This window comes from Pelodiscus sinensis, chromosome 3 (genome assembly GCF_049634645.1).
Source record: "Pelodiscus sinensis isolate JC-2024 chromosome 3, ASM4963464v1, whole genome shotgun sequence".
Lineage (NCBI taxonomy): Eukaryota > Metazoa > Chordata > Testudines > Trionychidae > Pelodiscus > Pelodiscus sinensis.
Window position 1 is genome coordinate 40,583,751 of NC_134713.1, and position 19,547 is coordinate 40,603,297.

Below are 19,547 nucleotides of genomic sequence, written 5' to 3' on the forward strand. Positions count from 1 at the left end.
ATAAATTTGTTGGTAAGCACATTCAAATCTTCATTTCATTTTACGTGAATATCACAGAACATATGCAGAAAGTGAATGATGAAGTATCCTAAATGAATGTTTTAATAGAATATGGATTTATACCTGCCAAGGAACTAAAAATTGAATACTGTACAACTGACAGATTAAAAAAATCATTCTCTATTTTGTTGTCCATTTTTAATATTGAATTTATTTGAGAAAATTGTAAGTTATTCAAACAATTCTAGAAGAGAAAATTAGGTGAAATGTATTGAACATATTATTTATTGCCAATTATTTCTTCAACTCTAGTAATGACTTGGGCTCAAACAGTAAGTCAGTAATGCAGAAGAATTGATATCAACAGATTATTTTCTCTTTGTTCAGCAGCAGTAGATGGTATTCTTGCATAACCTCTTCCATCAGGGAAACAAATCAAACATATTACAGATTACCAAGTAGAATAGTTTTCCATTAGAAAATGTTGATTTGACAAAGTTGAAATATTTCACAGAAATCTATAGACTGTTGTCACAAATAGTGACCAATAATGATCAAATGTTTAGTTTCAATTTCATTGTTTTAACTTTTTATAATATAAATCTGTTTTCCACATACTATATGTGCCATCGAGGATAAATGGTAATACTAAGCAACCAAAAGTGTTCTCTGTAGAACCATGCAGATTACTAATTTTTGCAGTTTGGATCCTGATTTGGGAAAATTATTTAGGGCTGACTCAAAATAATTGTCAATTAAGTGAAAAAAGTTGAAAAAATTTCCCAGTTGAATTAAACAGCTTATTCAACCCCAAACAAAAATGTTTCTATTAGTTTGAAGAAATGTAGCCTTTAAAAAAATAAAATGGAAATAATATTCAAAATAAATATTTGAAATGGAAATGAAAATCATTTAAAATCTCAGAACAAAATATTTACTTTGGGGTATTTTCTCACTTTTTTGGACAAAAAGATTAGCAAATCTGACATGTAGTCACAAAATATTTTGGTTTACCTAAACACATTTTTGGTCAAAGTTTTGTCCAAAGCCCTTTGTCCATCTGTTTCTAAATCAAACTTTCTTAGCTGTGCTACTGTGCATGAACTTTACAGATAATTTAGCAATTTCCTACTTTTATTTTATATACATACACACTATATATATATATATATATATAAAAATGCTGGCCTTTCCCTCTTTGGGGAGGGGGTGCTGTTGCCTGAAATGCTGCCTGTTCCTTTGAGTGGCCCGTGCTGCATGGGGAGTATGGAGCCCAAATGGCCACTCGCGCCGCTTGCTCCCCTGCAGCGGCCTGACTGAGCGGCGCAGAAGTCAGCAGAGTGCCACAGTGGGAGGCAAAGGGGGGTAGGGTGGTGACGTGTGGCACGACAGTGGCTCCAGACCCCGCCCCCTAGCCATGAACATCACCACCCTGCCCCCCTTCGCGTCCCACCGTGGCACTCGGCTGATTTCTGCGCTGTTCAGCCAGGCCTCCATGTGGGAGCAAGCGGCACAAGCAACCGTTTGGGATCTGCACCTCCCCACGCAGCACAGGGAGTGCGGAGCCCAAACAGGCATTTGGGATCTGCGGTCCCCCGAGTAAGAAGGTGGGGGAGGGAGGAGGAGGGAGAGGGGAGGGCGGGCTCAGGAGAAAAGACCGATGTGGAGGAGAGACCTGAAAATCCCGTCTTATGACAGGCTAATTGACTAGTTTGAAAATAATGTGGAAAACATTCCAGAGCTTCTAGCAGCAATCTACAGTTAAAGAAGTAGCCTTTCCTATTTTTACTACTGTCTCAACTGCATACCTAATTTAGCATTTCAAATTTTCAGGTTTCCACAAAAATCACTAATATTCTACTAATTTTAGAGCAACTGTCATACAGCCAATGAAGGTTCTTTATTCTTGAGGAAGTTGTCTGCACAGCAAGTTTTCCTCAGATTTCTAATTACTGTTGCAGTTCAGGCACTGGCAGTAATGATGTGAGCTCAACCCTAGACTGAACACTAGCATCCTCATAAGTATGTTGCTTATGCAGAGCAAGTTCAAATAATATAGTAGTTTAAATGCTGAAATTCCTGGATGCCTCAACAATACCAGTGCTGCCATCAGTAGAACTGCACTGTGGGTAGTGCAGGAAATTTAAAAGAAAAATCTGTTTAGACAAGGTCAGATGGCCCTCCATAGGCATGTGAGGTATTGCTCTAACTTTTAACACCTGCAAGGTTACTTTTTTACTTTGATTAAATGTTACAGCTTATGTAACAGTATAATTAAAATTAGTTCCCACAGTTCATTTCCACCAAATTTCCCTCTTTTAACAATTGTGCTGCTTCACTTGCTTCTTCTCTTTTCTTCACTCTATTCCATTGTCATACTTTCGTCCTGTTCTTGTCTTCCCATGCCATTGCTCGAGAACTTAGTTCTCTCTGATATTCACTGTGTTCTCATAACCACTAATAAACACTCATTCTACACTATGATCTAGTGAGTCCACCCTCACCATTTGTCCAATAATTCCCTTGTCTTCCCCATTCTCACTCCCCTTCCCTAAAGAATTCATCTGAAAAGAAACTAGTTACTATTCGCAATTGTGTGTTTTGTTCTTTCCTCCATATTCTTGCTTTCACTGAAACCTAACTTCTTCCCCACACCCTTTTCCAACACTGTCCCCACCTTCTCATAAAGGGGACTCTCCATTCCTCTCACCCAGGAGACAGTATTGATAGAATATTATCCTATTCCTATAGTCCCACTCATTTTTCCTCCCCTAAAATATGCTCAGTTTGACTCCTATTTCCTATCTCTCTCTCTCCATTCACATTGCTGTTGCCTGCTGTCCTCCAAGCTTTTCCCATCTGATATTTATTTCCAGTCTTTCTCTTCCCCTCCTCTAACTCCTCCACACTCATTTTCTGCAATGTCAAATTGCATGTCAGCAAATCATCCAACATTGCTGTTTTCTCTCTTTTGCCTTTTACTGGAGACTGCGATGGAACTAAATCAACTCACCTATTCTATGTCTCACACTCAAGCTACATTTTCCTTGGAGTTGTGTTCTCTCTCACTTCTATCTCCCACAGTCATCACCAGTTCATTTCATTCATCACGGATCACTCCGAATTACCCACCATATCCTGGGCTCTTTTTTAATTAATCCCTTCTCTGGTTCTCTTTACTATCTCTGTCCCTCACTAGCAGTTGTGAGCACTTTCAGGCTCTCTCTCCAGGCTCTACGATGGTGAATGCTTTGGAAGGGACCTCACAAGGAAGGAATAAGAAGGGAACCACTTCAACTGGAAGACATGGGATGCATAGCCCTAGGGATGAGGGTTCCATGACCATCACCTCCTATAGAAGAAGGTGGATGGTGGTGGTTGGGAACTCCCTCCTAAGAGGGATTGAGACATCCATCTGCCGTCTGGACCTGGAATCTCGAGAGGTACGCTGCTTACCAGCTTGAATTCAGGATGTGACTGAGGCACTTACAAAACTGATCAAACCTTCAGATCGCTATCCCTTCCTGCTTCTCCATGTGGGGACTAATGATTTGGCCAAGAATGACCTCGTGCGGGTTACTGGGGAATACACAGAGTTGGGAAGAAGAATCAAAGAATTCAGAGCACAAGTGGTATTCTCACCCATCCTCCCTGTTGATGGGAAAGGACTGTTTAAGGATTTTCAAATTGAGGAAGTAAATGCATGGTTGCACAGAGAGGGCTTGGGTTTCCTCAACCATGGGACTATGTTCCGGGCACAAGGATTGTTAGGAAGAAATGGGATCCACCTAACAGAGGAAGGAGCATCTTTGCGGGCAGGCTTGCAAACCTAGTGAGGAGGGCTTTAAACTAGGTTTGTTGGGAGATGTGACCAAAACCCCGAGGAGAGAGGGGAAGTCGGTTACCGGGAAGAAATGCAAAAAGAGGAATGAGTAACAAAGGTGGACCCCTGATTCGAATGCAGAGGATAGGGCAATCAACTGGTTATCTAAGGTGTTTGTACACAAATGCGAGAAGCCTGGATAACAAACAGGAAGAAATGGAGACCCTGGCCCAGTCCAAGAACTACGATTTGATTGGCATAACAGAGTTAGTGGGATGACTCACATGACTGGAGCGCTGTTATGGAAGGGTATAAACTGTTCAGGAAGAACAGGCACGGGATAAAAGGAGGAGGAGTTGCACTGTATGCAAGAGAGCACTATGATTGCTCAGAACTCCAGTATATAGAGGGAGAAAAGCCTGTTGAGTCAATGGGTCAATTTTAGAGGTGTAAGTAACAGCAGTGATGTTGTGGTTGTCTGCTACAGGCCTCAGAATCAGGTGGATGAGATAGATGAGGCTTTCTTCGGACGACTGAGAGAAGTTTCCAGAATGCAGGCCCTGGTTCTCATGGAGGACTTTAATCACCCTGACATGTGTTGAGAGACTAATACGGCAGTACACAGGCAATCCAGGAAGTTTTTGGAGAACGTTGGGGATAACTTCTTGGTACAAGTGCTGCAGGATCCGACCAGTGGCTGTGCACAGCTTGATCTGTTGCTCATAAACAGGGAGGAAGTAATAGGGGAAGTAGAGGTGGGTGACAGCCTGGGAAGCAGTGATCATGAGATATTAGATTTCAGGATCCTGACCAAAGGAAGAAAAGAGTAGTAAAATATACACCTTGGACTTCAGAAAATCAGATTTTGACTCCCTCAGAGACCTGATGGGCAGAATCCCCTGGGATGTCAACATGAAGGGGAAAGGAGCCCAGGAGAGCTGACAATATTTTAATGAAGCCTTATTGAAGGCACAGAAAGAAACCATTCCAATGGTAGCAAGAGAAGCAAATATGGTAGGAGACTGGATTTGCTTACCAGGGAAATCCTTGGTGAACATTGGCACAAAAAGGCAGCTTAAAAAAAGGGGAAACTTAAACAGATGACTAAGGAGGGGTATAAATGTATAGCTCGAGAATACAGGGGAGTTATCAGACAGGAGAAAGTGCAAATGGAATTGCAACTCGCAAAGGATGTGAAGGATAACAAAGGTTTCTACAGGCATGTTAGCAAGAAGAAGGTGATCAGAGTGTGTGCGACTCCTACTGGATGAAGGAGGTAACCTAGTGACAGATGATGTGTGGAGAGCTGAAGTACTCAATGCTTTCTTTGCCTCTATATTCACGGACAAGGTGGGCTCCCGGGCTAATGCGCTAAGTGACTCAAGATAAGATGAAGATCGACAGCCCTTGGTGGGTAAAAACAGGTTAGGAACTATTTAGAAAAGCTAAATGTGCACAAATCCATGGATCAGGACTTAATGCATCCGAGGGTACTGAGGGAGTTGGCAAATGTCATTGAGGAGCCTTTGGCCATTATCTTTGAAAAGTCATGGAGATCAGGAGAGATTGGAAAAAGGCAAATGGAGTGCCCATCTTCAAAGAAGGGAAGAAGGACAATCCAGGGAACTATAGGCCAGTCAATCTTACCTCAGTCCCTGGAAAAATCATGGAGGGAATTCTCAAGGAATCCATTTTGAAGCACTTGGAAGAGGGGAAGTTGATCAAGAATAGTCAGCATGGATTCATGAAGGGCAAGTCGTGCCTAACCAATCTGATTAGCTTCTATGATGAGGTAACTGGCTCTGAATATCGGGAAGCCAGTGGAAGTGATAGACCTTGACTTTACCAAGGCTTTTGATACCGTCTCCCACAATATTCTTTTACTGTAAAATGGATAGAAGACTGGCTGGAAGGTCGGGCCCGGCGTGTTGTGATTAACTGCTCCATGTCATGATGGCTGTCGGTTTCTAAGGTTTGGTTCTGGGACCGGTTTTGTTCAACATCTTTACTAGTGACCTGGATGAGGGGATGGACTGCACCCTCAGTAAGTTTGCGGATGACACTAAGCTAGGGGGAGAAGTAGATATGCTGTAGAGCAGGGATAGAGTCCAGAGTGACTTAGCCAAATTAGAGGATTGGGCCACAAGAAATCTGAGGTTCAACAAGGACAAGTGTAGAGTCCTGCTCTTGGGACAGAAGAATCTCAAGCATTTTTACAGGTTGGGGACCAACTGGCTAATTAGCAGTTCTGTAGAAAAAGACCTGGGGATTACAGTGGATGAGAAGCTGGATATGAATCAACAGTGAGCCCTTGTAGCCAAGAAGACTAATGGCATATTAGGTTGCATTAAGAGGACCATTTCCGGTCGATCCAGAGATGTGATTATTCCTGTTTACTTGGCTCCGGTGAGGCCACATCTGGAGTATTGTGTGCAGTTCTGGGCCCCCAATTACAGGAAGGATGTGGATGTATTGGAGAGGGTCCAGCGGAGGGCAACCAACATGATTAGGAGGCTGGAGCATATGTCCTACGAGGAAAGGCTGAGGGAGTTGGGTCTGTTTAGTCTGCAGAGGCGAAGAGTGAGGGGTGATATGATAGCAGACTTCAACTTCCTGAAGGGAGGTTCCAAAGAGGCTGGAGAAAGGCTGTTCACAATAGTGATGGATGGCAGAACAAGGAACAATGGTCTCAAGTTGCGATGGGAAAGGTCCAGGTTGGATATTAGAAAAAACTATTTCACTAGGAGGGTGGTGAAGCACTGCAATGGGTTACCTAGGGAAATAATGGAGTCTACATCCCTAGAGGTGTTTAAGTCTTGGCTTGACAAAGCCCTGGCTGGGTTGATTTAATTGGGATTAGTCCTACCTTGAGCAGGGGGCTAGACTTGATTGCCTTGTAACATCTCTTCCAGCTCTATGATAAGGCAACTCACTATATGGTCTTTTGATGCCACCTGAGTCTCTAGGATAAAGAAAGTCAGCTGTACTGGCTTCAAGTCACCTTAGGGTTTCTTTACATTCCCTTTCCTTCACCATTACAATGAAGCCAGCAGAGGCGCTGAGAATCCAACACTGACAGTGTGATAGATTTGGTCTCTGAAGAGGTGAAATTGTATTTGTTAGACTGTTATGTGCTGTCTTTAACTGTGTGGTAACTATCATCACAGTATGTAAATGCCTTGCAATTAAAACTATGTCAAAATTGCCACTAGAAGGGAAATTTCTCCTTACTTCTGTTTTGAATTCCTGTAACATCTCTCTGGGTATGTCTACACTACCGCACTAATTCAAATTAACTTAGTTCGAATTAACTAATTTGAATTAAGCTACTTTGAATTAGTGCATCTAGACCTAAAAACTAATTCAAATTAGCATTTTGCTAATTTGAAATAGAATGTCCACATTTAGTGGGCCCTGAACCGAAGTTAAGGCTGGCCGGAGCCAGTGCCGGTAGGGCATCAGGTTAGGACTTAGAGTGTGGAGCTGCTGCCTCAAGCTAACTGAGGGCTGTGCTTAAAGGGACCCAACCCCCACCCTGGACAGACAGTTCTCAGGGTTCCTGACTTGCTTGTCTACCTCGGTGAGGGACAGCAAAGCAGTCCTGGCTTGGAGTGCCCACACTCAGCACATCACAGCACTCTGCCATCAGCCCGGCTGCGCTTGCTGCAGGCTGCCATCAGGGGCAATCAATTGGGGGGCTGTCAGGATCCAGGAGGCCCTGCAGGAGAGCTTCCACCCCAAGGAGCCCACAGAGCCACCCCAGTCCTCCCCATCGGGCGCTCATGCACCATTCTTCCCTTGCCTCCTTCCACTTACCCCTCCCTAGCCCCCCTTCCTGATGTTAAAAAATAAAGGACACGTGTGTTCAAAAACAGAAACTCTCTTTATTTAACAAAACTGGGAATGGTGGGGGGGATTAACCTCTGGGGAGACTGGGAAAAGGTGGTAGGAGATGGGGAAGAGAGGGTGGAAGAGGGGAGGGGGAAACTTGGGAGGAGGGAGCTAGAAGGGAGAAGCCAGAGGAAGGAGGAGGAGAGGAAGTATAAAACGATGCTATGCCGTATCTTCAGTACTGTGAACAGATGGGGTCTCCTCATCTCAAAAAAGATATTTTGGCCTTGGAAAGAGTTCAGAAAAGGGCAACTAAACTCATTAGGGGTTTGGAACAGGTCCCATATGAAGAGAGGCTAAAGAGACTGGGACTTTTCAGCTTAGAAAAGAGGAGACGGAGGGGGGACATGATAGAGGTATATAAAATCATGAATGGTGTGGAGCGGGTGGAGAAAGAAAAGTTCTTCATTAGTTCCCATAATATAAGTACTAGAGGACACCAAATGAAAGTAAAGGGCAGCAGGTTTAAAACTAATAATTGAAAGTTCTTCTTCAAACAGCACATAGTCAACCTGTGAAACTCCTTGCCACTGAAGGCTAGAACTATAACAGAGTTTAAAGAGAAGTTAGATAAATTCATGGAGGTTTGGTCCATAGAGTGCTATTAGCCAGGAGGTAGGAATGGTGTCCCTGGCCTCTGTTTGTGGAAGGCTGGAGATGGATGGCACGAGACAAATCACTTGGTCATTGTCTTCAGTCCATCCCCTCCGGGATACCTGGTCCTGACCACCCATCATGACTTAAACATATTATCACTAATACAAATATTTATTCCTAACAAGCTAAATAAGCCAACATAAACAAAGACATGTTGATTGTCATTTTGTCAGCTGGAAATCTAATACATCTCCTGTGGGGGTGGTATTGCCTTGGCACGATCTTTAGGATCAAGTTTATTTTCTAGGAATAAAGCAGACAATAAAAAACAATCCTGCACGGTTGTTTGATACCGGCCTTATCAAAGTGAGGCCCTTTTCGAATGTGGTTGCTAGGACAACCGGGGTCAAGTTAACTCCTGTCTGTCTGCTTCCCAGGCCTGGCCTTAATTTACGATTTGAGTTGTCAGTTCTCAGCAAGATACCATGGACTGCCTCAGTTTACCCTACAAAAATGATGGATATGGGAGGAGGGATGAGCAACCACCCCTTGCTGTGCCTGAGCAGAAAGGGCAGTGAACTGACATCAGGAGCTCAGTCTCCAGTGGCTGGAATTTAAAGATACCAACTTCCTGCTGTCACTATGCAGATGTCCTGAGGAGCCTCAGGTTGTGCAACACCAACTGTTAACTATAGAAGAGCAGGACTGTAGCGTTAGCTGAGCAGCCTGTGTTTATCTGTGGTTAATAAGCCATAGGATTTTCAGATAAATAAAATCAGGCAGAGTATATTTTGGTGTGCAGAGTAGCTAGAGCTTAAAGTGCAAGAACAACATTTCGTTTGGAAAAGCACATGACCCATCCACAGTGTAAGGTTAGCCTGAGGCTGAAAAGCAATAAATGTGAAAAAGTGAATTGCTATCTAGGAGAGAAACATTTCCCAATATGTATTCACTTCATAGTTTCTATACCTTCACAGTTCTATACTTGGTCACTGACATGCAAGATTACAGAGATCTCAGATCCCAAGGGAATTTCCATGCAGGAGTGACTTAATACCACAAAGTTAAAGAGTAGTCCTATCTAATGTAGATGTGGTCCTAAGGTTAGGTAACTATACGCAGAGATGTGGAAGTGAAGAGTTCTCTGCCCAGCCATAAATAACACTGGATACCAGTAACAGGAAAGTCAAAAGTACCAATTTGTGTACTGATGGAATAGGCAAGAGGTCACACCCATGCCAAGAGCCAGGTACCAGCTGCATCATTACTGAAACTCTCCTCCACATGTTCTTATTTGACTCATTCTGACACCATAGTGATAGAAATGTAGCCATGTTAGTCCTGTTTTTTGCTTCTGACACCATAGGAATTGCAAGAATGTAGGTACCCCAAGGACATGATAGGGCTTTGAATCCATAGTTGTCTTTGTTAATGAGTGGTTGGGGTTTGTCAGCATCATGACTCTCTCTGTCATCACCACTCTTATCTCCTTAAATACCATATCTGCCTTCATCTACCTTGCCACTGGTCTTCCCCTCCTAGAGTATGTGAAGAATGATTCTTCAGACTTTCAAGTATCAGTTCAGGGTTCCCTTGTCTATTCCTGGACACACTGCTTTCCCTCTTGTACTGATGTATACAGCAAAATAGACCCCAAATATCACCCAGATCCAAGGAATACAGATGGATGCCTCTACCTGTGTTATTTGGGTCTCCACAGTGGACCTGCTGGGGCTAACAATTTATATGCAAGATATCACACCAATGCAGAAGGCAGAGAAGGGTTCACTCTCTTTAATCACAAACTATACTAGAAGAAAAGACTTTTAAGTCTAAAGATAATTTGACTAGTAAGACATGTTACCATTCAACCTGGTACTCTGACCCATTCATGAATCTGGTAAATTTCGATAGAAAGGAGGGGGTAGAACGAAAGACTCCAGGTGTTTGGAAAAATCTATTTAAGCATTGAGAAGCTATCAGGTCTTTGTGTTTCACTAGCGTGGCACACCCAAAGAAGAGCTGGGGATGTGTATCAGGGTACAAGAGTCTCTAACCTGAAGATTATGACTAGAGCAAAAACACCTTTTTAGGGTAAGAGTCTGTTTGCAATAAGTTTTAGTGTATTGAAACTAGCTATGCATTTTCTTTTCATTCTAATTTTTTAACTTAATTTGATCTGTATGTTTTCATTTGTAACCACTTAAATACTACTGTTTGCGCTTAATAAAAACACTTTTTATGGCCCAGCATGACAGGGTAATGGGGAGCCCCAGAGAGTAAAAATGAGGGTGTCAGTGGCATGATCAGCACACCGGGGAACAATTCCAAAGGATCTTCTGTGACTACACCCCTCAGAGGAATATGGACAAAGGAGAGTATTCAGGTGCCAGGTAACATCATTAGCAGTAGTATGAGATTTCCATAAACAAAATGGAGAGTTTCATTGCTTTTGAAAATCTTTTGTTATATAAATTAAGATTTTTTCTCAGCTTTGTCTTCTAATGGAAAGTAATCCCATGAGGATAGATATAATATAAGCAGTTAATATGTATAGCTCTTCAGTCAACCTAACAATATGCTTGATTCCTGGTTTGAGTGAGCCATTTCCAGAATAGTTAAGTTTCCATATCCTTACTTTCTGCCAACACAGCTAAGCAGGTTCCTTGACAATAAATGTCAATTACAGTGGGGCTCTACCATTGCCATAACAAAGGATTCCATAACTTTTTTTCTGCTTAGCCTGTTTCAGACCACATATTCTGTGTGTTTGCAGAAAAGAAGGCTTATGAAACAGGACAACTAGTAATTTGATTCCCTTCTCCCCCACAAACAAAAAATAGTGCATTGTATCCCAGAATAGAGGTAACAGCCTCTGGCAAGAAAACTTAATTGCATTTGGCTGCAAACATTCCTTTCTTTTCTTGATAACTCTACTGTGTATATCGAGAGTACATGACAGTGTTCACCATGCTGAAGACAAAATTGGGACCTGAGTAGTTTAAACCTACAGGAAGGATCTTTGATACTGTTATCTGGAGAATGCAGCAGTGATTCAGCAAAAGAAGTGAAGCACCTCAGTAACTTTATTGGAATTACCCTGGTTTAAAATCAGGTGTATCCTTAAATACCCTAGTTAGTCAGGACCACTTTCGTCTTGTCCAGTTGTGACACAGTTTGTCCAAGTATGCGTTGCATAATCGTACAGTAAAAGAGGGTAAGATTATCAATAATGCTAATATGTGATGTCTTTGTCACTAGAATAAAGCTTCCATATAGTTTCTGCTTGGTTGATCAGCTCAGATATTTTTGCTTGAGATAATTTTATTAGAAAAGTGTAGGAAAATAAAAACTTACCATAGCTCATTATACTATTACTGTGCCATAATTTCTTAAAGATAATTGTATTCTGAATTTAAAATACAATTACTTTTTATTATGTTGCAATGTCAATCTTCTAAAACTCTAGAGGTAAATTTTGGCAGCTATCCAACCACTGGAGCCTATGACTTAAGTTAGTGATGCAATTCATTTCTGTTCCAAGAGTCTCATTCACAAAACTGCAATGAAACTCCTATGCTAGAAGGCAGAGAATGTTCTTTTTTTTCCTTGTCATTTGTCAGGGTCAAAGAACAAGTTCCTGCAAAACGTGAAACCTTTAACAGTACTCAATATGCCAAGTTCTTTGTCTTCCATACCACAGGAATGAAGCCAGAAAACAGATGAAGCTGGCACTTTCTTCCAAAATGGCTATAAAAATAGAAACATTACAAAAGCTGCGTGCATGTGCAGTAATACTCTTTCTGATGACAGGAACAGCTTGTACACTGCATTTTTTTCTTGAAGAGGCATACTGTAGTACCATGACAGACCCAGTTATTTATAGTGTATACTTTACGTTTGGCTGTAGAAAAAATCCAAGAAAGTAATCATAGCATTGCTTAAGTTAAGTGTGCCATATATATCTGCATGAGAGTTCTTAAAATAATTCTACACTCAGTCAACTGATACATACAATATATCTACTGAACTCTCAATGGCCCAGAAGATAGAACTCCATTTATTTCAATTTTGATCAAGTATGCTTTCCCAGACCCAAATTATAATGATAAAAAAGTACATTCTTATGGGATGGGAGAGAGAAAAGAGAAAAGTTCTATCTCTGAATAAAAGTTCAAGGTCAGTCGTTACTATGTCTATAAGAATCCCTATCTGTGAATTGAAAAAATAAACACATAACACACGTCAGAATATTTAGCCAAAGGGCATCTTATAGTGCATCAGGGAAAAAGTGAACACAAACAGGTAATGAATATCACTGGATGAAGCATGTACAAGTTGTGTGTTAAGAATTGTGTGTGTGTGTGTGTGTGTGTGTGTGTGTGTGTGTGTGTGTGTGTGTGTGTGTGTGTTGGAAATCTATTCTTAAAATATGTTGATATTTAAACCTGACCTAGACAAAGGAACATGGGATTAACTTATCTGCATGGGTCAACTAATAGCAGGATAAGAAAAGTAGTATGGCTTAATTAACAAGCAAAAGGACAATAAAAGTACATTTGCATCTAAGGTAAACAAAAGTGATCAAAGCAAGAAAGAAAGCAAATTGACCTGAGGAAGAAGAAGGGGGTTGACACCTGCACCCTGAAGAACAATCAGTAGGGGAGAGAAATTGTGGGTTTACTTTTCAAATAATGCATTTTCTGAATGATAAAAGGAAAGAAAAGAGACTTCTTAGTTATTCACCATTTAGGAGACAGGGGGATCAGTACCCTCTGACTCTGTAAATGGGGGATCCTCTTATCTGAAAGTCTGGAGTTGTTAATAGCTTAATGTAAATGAGAGAGCTGCTCAGGCAAAGATTGTAACTTGCTAAAATTAAGTTGCAAAAGTATATGTTTGTTTAATTTGGAACCATGCGGGTGTCTTTTTCCTCTTGTTTAATGTCATTGAAACTATATTTTTTATTGATAAACTTATTTTTTGTTTTACTATAATCTATATCAGTTCCACATATTAAGGTAAAGAGTGTCTTCAGCTGGGCTAATAGGATAGTGCAGGGGTGGGCAAAAAGGCCTCTTCGGGCTGGATCTAGGCCAATTAGAGCCGGGGGGCGCTCTCCCATCTGAAGCCTTCTCTGCTCTGTCCCTGCCCTGCGAGTAGCGCGCGGCACTCGCAGACTGGGGGCAGACTGGGGGCAGAGCAAAGAAGTCTTCGCATGATTCCTAGGCCTTAATTGGCCCACAGCACCTTGCAGGGCGGGAGGAAGCTTCCCGTGCTCTCCCAACCCCAGTCCCTGATTGACCTGGGGGTGGGAGAGCGTGCCAAGCCTCTTCCAGGGCATCGGTGCCTAGTGGGAAGGGGGGAGTAGAAGGGGCTCCCCAACCCCCAGACCAATCATAGTCTGGGGGTGGGGTAGCCCTGCCCCTTCTCATTTAGGCCCCTCCCCTTCTGTGGTGGCCTGGGGCTACTTCAAAAAATTTTGAAGTGCCCCCCTGGGCAAAAATTATTGCCCACCCCTAGTGTATGTGTGTACTGTGTCTCTGGAAACAGTGGACTTAATTTCTGTGTGTGTTCAGTGAGAGGGACTTGACACTACTGAACACTTTTGGAGAATTCTAGCACTAGGTTTCACTGACTGTTACCTGCAAAGCAAAGTTTTGGTAGCAGTCTTGAAGAGTTTTCTGGGGAGGCAAAGGAGCAATGTGGCAGGGTGTTGTCATGTGGTTTAAGCTCCACCAAAGAGCTCTTGTGCTGAGGCAGAGAGGTAACAGAAGGTTTGCATTCTGGGCTGCCTGAGGAGAGTGTCACATTTGTTTAATGGCTGGAGTATATAGGAATGAGCTTTTGACAATATCTGTGCAATTACTTGACCAAGTGGACATTTAACTTAAGTAGAAAGTGAAGCTTGGAGGTATGTTTCTAATATCTCATCAGAGCTCTAGAGATGAGAGAAATTACACTTAAAGTTCATTATAGATAAATCAAACTCCTGTGCTTTCTCTACTGTCTCAGGGATGTGTGTACTGCAGCATCCTATTCAATATTTCCTGCTGAGAGAAATGAAAGGAGATACAGGAATAAGAAACAACCTATTTCTTTGGACCACATTTTTTTTAGAATGTGGAGGGCTGAGGCAATGTGCTATCACCCCTTCAACCACCATATTTATTTATTTATTTGATTCTGCTAAAGCTTCTTCACATAGGAACTTGGGCTTCTGTGGTTTTGGGCTGTATAGATGGGGGAAGGGGAAAGAGGGGGGACTCCTTGCAGCATCATTTCCCTAGAAGCCCTCTGTGACTCAGAAATTCCCCTGAATGAAGGATACAAATTGTGTACAGAAATCATTTCACCCACTGATCCTCAGCTCCATTTGGAATGAAAAGAACCAGCTATGGAACAGCACATGGCACCACTACACACTTTGTGATCAAAGGCGTCTAATTATCACTCACTTATGCCCAGTCTACAGTACAGGGGAAAGTCGACTTAAGAAACACAACTCCAGTTATATGAATTATGGTATATTATGTTAAGAATCTTAAATCGTGTTTTGGCACTGTCCCCACAGTGGGAGGTCAATGGGAGCACATGCTCCCGTCGACTTCCCTTACTCCTCGTGAGAAGCATGACTGCTAGTGCCACCTAAGGGTGCCCTCTCTGTTCAAATTAGTGAGTCTTTACTAGACCTGCTAATTCAAACCCCAGAAGATCAACTACAGCATCATTTATCTTCTCCATAGTGTAGACAAGCCCTTACTTTTTTTCTCCCAGTGTAACTCGATTGAATTCAGTGGAGTTACTCCCAATTGTTTACTATTAGCATTTTAGCAACATTGGAGTACCTCTGTGACTGTAGAGTCACATTTTAGTCAGTGATACACATATTAGTAAAATGCTATTACACTTCCCACACCTTATAATATTAGACCCAATATTGACAACTGTTCTGTATAATATTGAAATTGGAAAAGGTTCAGAAAAGAACAACAAAAACTCCTCTTTTCAAGATTTGAAAAGAGACTAAGGGCACATCTAGACTGCAGGGGTTTTCCGAGATACCAGAGGTATCCCAGAAAAACTCCACTGCGTCCAGGGAATGCGTTTACTCTTCTGGGTTCTTTGAGGGGAAGAGCGAACACGCTCTTTTGGAAGCCCCATCTTCCTCATTTTACAAGGAAGAAGGGATCTTCTGAAAGAGAGGGATTTTCCAAAATTTGGCCCATCCTCAGTTATGCATGACTTTGTTATTTTCGATCTGAACTATAATGCAATATGCCAGGGTCTGGAGCTTTTCATGCTTAGAAAACTTCAAATGCTAGAGAATGATGTAGTACATCTCAGCAACACAGACACTAAGAGCACATCAATCTTGTCCTCTGCCCTCTACACTGGCTTCCAGAAGAATTTTCAATCAAGTTCAAGGTCTTATTCCTTCTCTTCAAGTACTCCATGTTCTGGGCCAATGATAGCTAAAAGACTCACTAAATCTCCAGGATGAAGTCATAGTTAACAGCTCTCCTCTGGCACAATGGAACTCTTTGCAATAAAGGTAAAACTCATCTGTTCAGGAGAGAGAGCTTTATCAGGGGCCAACCTGAAACTATATAATGGACTCCCCCGGGAATTAAGGCCCATCACAAATTTCACGGCTCAAATGGCAAGTGCAAAGTGCATTTCTTTGATTTGCCTTTTCTAGCATAGACACTTAGCAACAAGTATATTTAAAAAAACCACACACAAAAAAACCACAAAAAACCTTGCCAAAGCAAAATACTTCCACTGAACTCATCTCTCTCCACTCTGCAGAGAGGAAAAAGAACAAGCATTATGTGATGTTTCTTATATCCCTTAACACAGAACTGGAAGGTGCTCAGATGCTACAATGATGAGGGTGGTATGAAAAGTCTATAGAATAGAATAGAATTAAAAGAATTAAATCCCAGATTTTGATCTACCTAACCACTCAAAGGGCACATCTACACAGCAGGGCTAAAGCCAAAATAAGCTACCCAACCTGAGCTATGTCAATTACGTAGCTTAAGTCGAAATAGCTTATTCAGCTTTTGGCACTGTCTACAGCAGGAAGTCCAAGGAAGAGCATGCTTCCTCCAACTTACCTTATTCCTCCTAAAATGAGAGTTACAGGAGTCGGAATAAGAAGTCCTCCAGCTCGACATTATTTTGTCATGGTCTACACAGTCTGCCTGTTTGCTGCTGATTCCCTGGGTCTCTTCCTACCCTGAATTCTCAGGCTTTCTTTCCCTATAACTTCTCTAGGGCTGTGTCCAGACTCAGGGGTTTTTTCGAAAAAAGTAGCCTTTTTTCAAAAAAACTTCACCTGCGTCTAGACTGCAGCCGCGTTCTTTTGAAATTAAATCGAAAGAACGCAGCTTTTCTTTCGACGGCGGTAAGCCTCATTTCACGAGGAAGAACGCCTTTTTTCGAAAGTGCTCTTTCGAAAAAAGGCGTTCTTGAAAGCAAACAGGGCTTTTTAGAAAGAGAGCATCCAGACTCACTTGCTGCTTTCTTTCGAAAAAGTGGCTTGCTTTTTCGAAAGTTCCGCGTGCAGTCTAGACGCTCTCTTTCGAAAGAGGCTTGCAGTCTAGACATAGCCTAGGGTTGACCCTTTTTCCAAGGCTAAGATTACAGAGCTTATTCTCCCTATTGGATTCCCTCCTTCCCACCTCTGCTTCTATAGATCACCTGTAGACTGTTTACCTCTACTGCTATAAAATTCCTTTCTTTATATTCTGCTGGTCTTCATCAGCAATTAGTATTTATAAATCCCTGGGCCTGTGCCCACATGTGATTTAGAAGGTTAATTGGCTATTTGGGGGGCATCTTTATCCCTTCTGGGTTGGTGTGGAGTAAACACCACATCACAGCTGTCTAGGTGTTCATTTCAGAATACGGACCATCTTCTTAGCTAGGTTTTTATACAAGAATGAGTGGTTGAAATAGACTATGCTATTTCTTTCATTTTTACATGTATGAGTTTTAACTAGCCAATTGCTTGTATATAGGCCTGTTTGTTTCCCTAAAATTTTCCTTGCCATTATGTGGGCTAGGAGCAGGACACTGTATGTTGCTTCCGGCTGGCCAGATGGGTTTGTAAGTATAATGGGAGAAGATAAGAGATGGCGCTGAAATGTTAGAGGGTATGGTGGGAGTGTAATATATGTGCATACACTAGAAGTCTTTCTGGATCCTTTTTCAAACCAAGGTCAAGCAAGGTCAGTTAGGAGAATTAAAGGATAATGGGAGGCATAAAACCCACTAAAAGCCAAAGTAAAGCTTGGTGTTGGCCAGACCACAACTTCACTCCGTACTCGTCCCATAGGATACAAAAGGTGTGGAAAGAAGACCCTAGACTCATGATCTTCCAAAACAGAACATGACTACAAAATGCTCGGGGTGGGACTAAAAGTGTGCATTGCAGGTATATTTAAGCCTGATAAGAAGGAGGAGGTATGGGAGGGAGGAGAGGAATGGGGAGGTAGGAATAGGGGGGACACAGGCAAGGTCTGTGGCATCAGAACTGGGAAGGGGTCCATGGGGCAGAAGCTCTGCAGCATCAGAGCTGTAAACAAAACACGGGGAATGGGTAGCTCCATCAGCATATGGAGCTAGAGGTTAGAAGAAGGGTTTCTTTTGAAGTATAAAACTTTAGTTGGGAGAAGGGAAGACAAAAACTCTGTTAGCTTATAGAGATGTGCTTAACTGGTATGAAGGACTTTGGAATATATTTGCTTAGAACTGAATCCCACTAAACATTGCATTGCCTTTATTTTGGGCTTCTGGTCTTCTGCTTTCTGTCTCAGTGATTGGAAGAGAGGGTGAAGGTAAAACTCTTTAACATTACTGTTTCTTTAATATAGCTATTTGTAACTTTGTTGGCTTATAGAACATATTTTTATCTTCATTTATTGCAGTTGTTTTTTACAAGTAACTAGCTACTAGTTTTGTTTCAACTATCAATTTATTTGCATATAATATCATAAAGTGGGTATAGGAAGACACTTTTCAAATGTGGATTGCTAAATTGTGATTCTAAGAGTTGCACATCTAAAACCTTGATTTTGGGGGGAGGGGGTACATTACTGAGCAGTATTTTACTTATGCTGGAAATAACCAGAGTTATGCATAAAAGCTTGCATTTAGCATGCCATTCTGGTATGCATTGTTTAGGTGCTTTTGAAAAATTAGGCTAGCATCTTACTGCCTTATTGCACATTCCCTTTAGCTGGGTGGCAAAGCTTGCCTAAACATGTATAAATATTTGTTTTTCCAATTTATACGGCACAAAGGTTTTAAATGTCTTTCAAACAATTTCCTATTTTTCTATTAGAAACCTAAGAAAAAAGCATTTAGGAAAATAAGAAATGTGGGCAGTGGTTTATTGTAAAGAACAGTGTAGTCACTCTCTCTAGTTTCTGAGCATCAAAATCCAAACTAAAAATCAAAGAGGCACTGATGATTATATTTCCTTTCTTTGCAAATATTTAAGAAAGTAATTAAGGATTCAGATCCTGAAACCTTTTGCATCCCATTCATGAAAAAATATTAGAAAGCCAGGCTCTAAATTAGTTTGGCACAAATTGTGACAAACCCATGTTCCATGCTATTTTCCTTAACTTTTTTTAAGCCTTACTGATTATTTTTTGATTGAGAAATCAGAATATAGGTGTGGACTCACACATAATTTTTCAAACCAAGTGTACATAGTTCCATTGCACTTGAAATTATTTAACTTTTAAATGGCAAGTAAAAAATAGCTAATTAGGCAGAAATGCCTTGATCTAGTAAGATACCTAAGCACATGTTTAACTTGGAGACCAATGGGCCTACTCATGGGCAATGTTCCCTCTAATTTTTTCCATCAATATGCAGAATAAATTTCATGTGCTCCAAGGCATGTTTGAGTGTACACCATCATTAGAAACACATGCTGCCATCTGTGAGCACTCTGCTAATCAGCTGGGCAGCATTTGAATCTCTCTCTTTCTTGCCCAAATTTGCTAATTACTGACTACTTTGGCTGCAGTCCAGTAAAGCAGTTAAGTATGTGTTTCATATTAAGCAAATATGCATCTCATTGGACATTAAAATAAACAGGACCTGTCAAATACCCAATTTAGCATGTACTCAAATACTTTGTGGGATTAGGGTCTAAGTTATCTAAAAATGTCTTAGAACAGGATGTTAGGTTTTTTCCAAATTAGTGCTATTA